Source organism: Micromys minutus (genome assembly GCF_963924665.1).
Source record: "Micromys minutus genome assembly, chromosome: 11".
In the NCBI taxonomy this organism is placed as follows: domain Eukaryota; kingdom Metazoa; phylum Chordata; class Mammalia; order Rodentia; family Muridae; genus Micromys; species Micromys minutus.
Genome location: NC_137980.1, coordinates 28,467,297 through 28,469,971, shown reverse-complemented (window position 1 = coordinate 28,469,971; position 2,675 = coordinate 28,467,297). Strand labels below are relative to the sequence as shown.

At 40.4% G+C, this 2,675-nt stretch overlaps 1 pseudogene across 1 annotated transcript; it reads right to left on the bottom strand.

Moving 5' to 3' along the window:
• Nucleotides 1-804, bottom strand: LOC308427658 (autophagy protein 5-like; annotated as a pseudogene). The gene has a single exon. The product of its transcript is annotated as an autophagy protein 5-like (transcript).
• Nucleotides 805-2,675: the final 1,871 nt, after the last annotated feature.

The following is a 2,675-nucleotide window of genomic DNA, read 5'->3' as shown; positions in this document are numbered from 1 at the left end:
TCAATCTGTTGGTTGGGGGACAATGCTAATATGAAGAAAGTTATCTGGGAATCTCAGATGCTCGCTCAGCCACTGCAGAGGCGTTTCCAGCATCGGCTCAATCCTGTGAATCATCATTTGGCTCTTCTTCTCTCCATCTTCGGGGGTGACTGCGGAAGGACAGACTTCTCTGAGGAGATCTCCAAGTGTATGCCGCTGTCCATCTGCGGCCACAGAATGGAACAGCTTCTGAATGAAAGGCCGTGGTCTGATATATTCTAAAAGGGATATAACGAAATCCATTTTCTTCTGGAGGACATTTCATGAGTTTCCGGTTGATGGCCCCAAACTGGTCAAATCTGTCATTCTGCAGTCCCATCCAGAGCTGCTTGTGGTCTTTCTTTGATTTCGTTGGTCACTTGACTTTTATGCTTTAAAGCATCGGCTTCTTTCATACACAACATAAAGTGAGCCTCAACCGCATCCTTGGATGGACAGTGCAGAAGGTCCTTTTCTGGAAAACTCTTGAAATGTACTGTGATGTTCCAAGGAAGAGCTGAACTTGATACAAGGAGATCCAATAGTAAACCAATTGGATAATGCCATTTCAGGTGTGTGCCTTCATATTCAAACCATATCTCACATCTTCTTGTCTCATAACCTTCTGAAAGTGCTTTTTCACTTTGTCAGTTACCAGTATCAAGTAGCTGACTCTTGGCAAGTCCGGTTCTGCTTCTCTTTCAGTTATCTCATTCTGTAGAGAGTAAAGCAAGTTGGAATTCGTCCAAACCACACATCTCGAAGCACATCTTTGTCATCTGTCATTCTTCCAGTGGATAAAGCAGTGCATATAGGCTAAATTCTGTCTTCAACTGAAGTCAAACCGAGGTGCTGGCTCCGCTCCAGCTTCCCACAGCGGGAAAGATGCTCTGTCGAGTTCAGATCCCACCGTCCTGCAGAGACCCATTTGTCCATTTTTGATCTTAGAGTATAAACCACTGGTGTTCTGTTGAAGAAATTTTCACCTGTGCCTATGTGTTCTAAGCTCTTTTCCATTTTCTCTTCTAATAGTTTCAGTGTACCTGGTTTTATGTAGAGATCTTTGATCCACTTGGACTTTGTTTTAAGGAGATAAGAAAGGATTGATTTGCAATTTTCTGCATGCTGAATTCCAGTTGAACCAACACCATTTGTTGAAGAGGCTGTTTTTTTTTCATTGAATGTTTCTAGCTCCTTTGTCAATGATAAAGTTACCATCCGTGTGTGGGTTCATTTCTGGGTCTTCAATTCTGTTCCATTGATCTACCTGCTTATCTCTGTATTAATACCATGCAGTTTTTATCATAATTGCTTTGTAACATAGCTTGAGATCAGGGATGGTGATTCCCCTGGAAGTTTTTTTTGTTTTTTGTTTTTTTTTTTTTTTTTTTTTTTTTGTTGAGAATTGATTTCACTATTCTAGGTTTTTTGTTATTTCAGATGAAATTGCAAATTGCTCTTTCCAACTCTATGAAGAATTGAGTTGGAATTTTGATGGGGATTGCATTGAGTCTATAGATTACTTTTGGCAAGATGGCCATTTTTACAATGTTGATCCTTCTAATCCATGAGTGTGGGATATCTTTCCATTTTCTGAGATCTTTTCCAATTTCCTTCTTAAGAGTCTTGAAGTTCTTGTTGTACAGATCCTTCACTTACTTGGTTAGGGTCACTCCAAGGTATTTTATAGTCTTTATGACTATTCTTAAGGGTGTTGATTCCCTAATTTTTTTCTCAGCCTGTTTATCCTTTGAGTAGAGAAAGGTGGTTGATTTGCTTGAGTTAATTTTATATCCAGCCACTTTGCTAAAGTTGTTTATTAGTTGTAAAAGCTCTCTGGTGGAATTTTTGGGGTCACTTAAGTATACTATCATATCATCTGCAAATAGTGATATTTTGATTTCTTTCTTTTCATTGTGTATGCCTCTGACATCTTTTTGTTGTCTAATTGCTCTTGCCAGGACTTCTAGTACTATATTGAATAGGTAGAGGGACAGTGGGCAGCCTTGTCTAGTACCTGATTTTAATGGGATTGCTTCAAGTTTCTCTCCATTTAGTTTGGTAACATCACACTTTTACCATGTTTTTTCTTCTGAAGGGAGAAGTGGAACGTCTGGGTGGGGACTTATCAATAACAGAACAGGTAAAGGTATGCAGCAGATCTCAATGAGGATGGCTGTACTGGCTATGGGAAAACATCTTACAAAATGGAAAGAGCAAAACATATTTTGGATTGTAGGTATAGAAGATATAAAAATATAAACATGAACAGCTTCTTTTTCCATAGGACTTATTTCCTTTTATTTTATGTGTGTAGAATGCCTGTGGAAGCCAGAGGAAGATAATATATCACTGGCATTACAAGAGTTATCACCTGCCATGTGGGTGCTGGGAGCTGAACCAGAGTCCTCTGGAAGCAGCTAGCATTCTTAACCACTGAGCCACCTCTCCAGCCCTATTGCCTTTGTTATAGAGGGAAGAGGTATTGTCTCTTTAACCTGCAGAGACAAGCTTCATGTAACGGGGGTGACTTGGGGAGCGGCACACTGAGCCATAAGGCAGCATCAGTGAAGACAGGGACAGTGTGGTGCTGGGTATAGATGCTGGCTTCAGGTAGAGCATAGCAGGAGCAAACCTAAGGACCTGTGGGAAGAAGT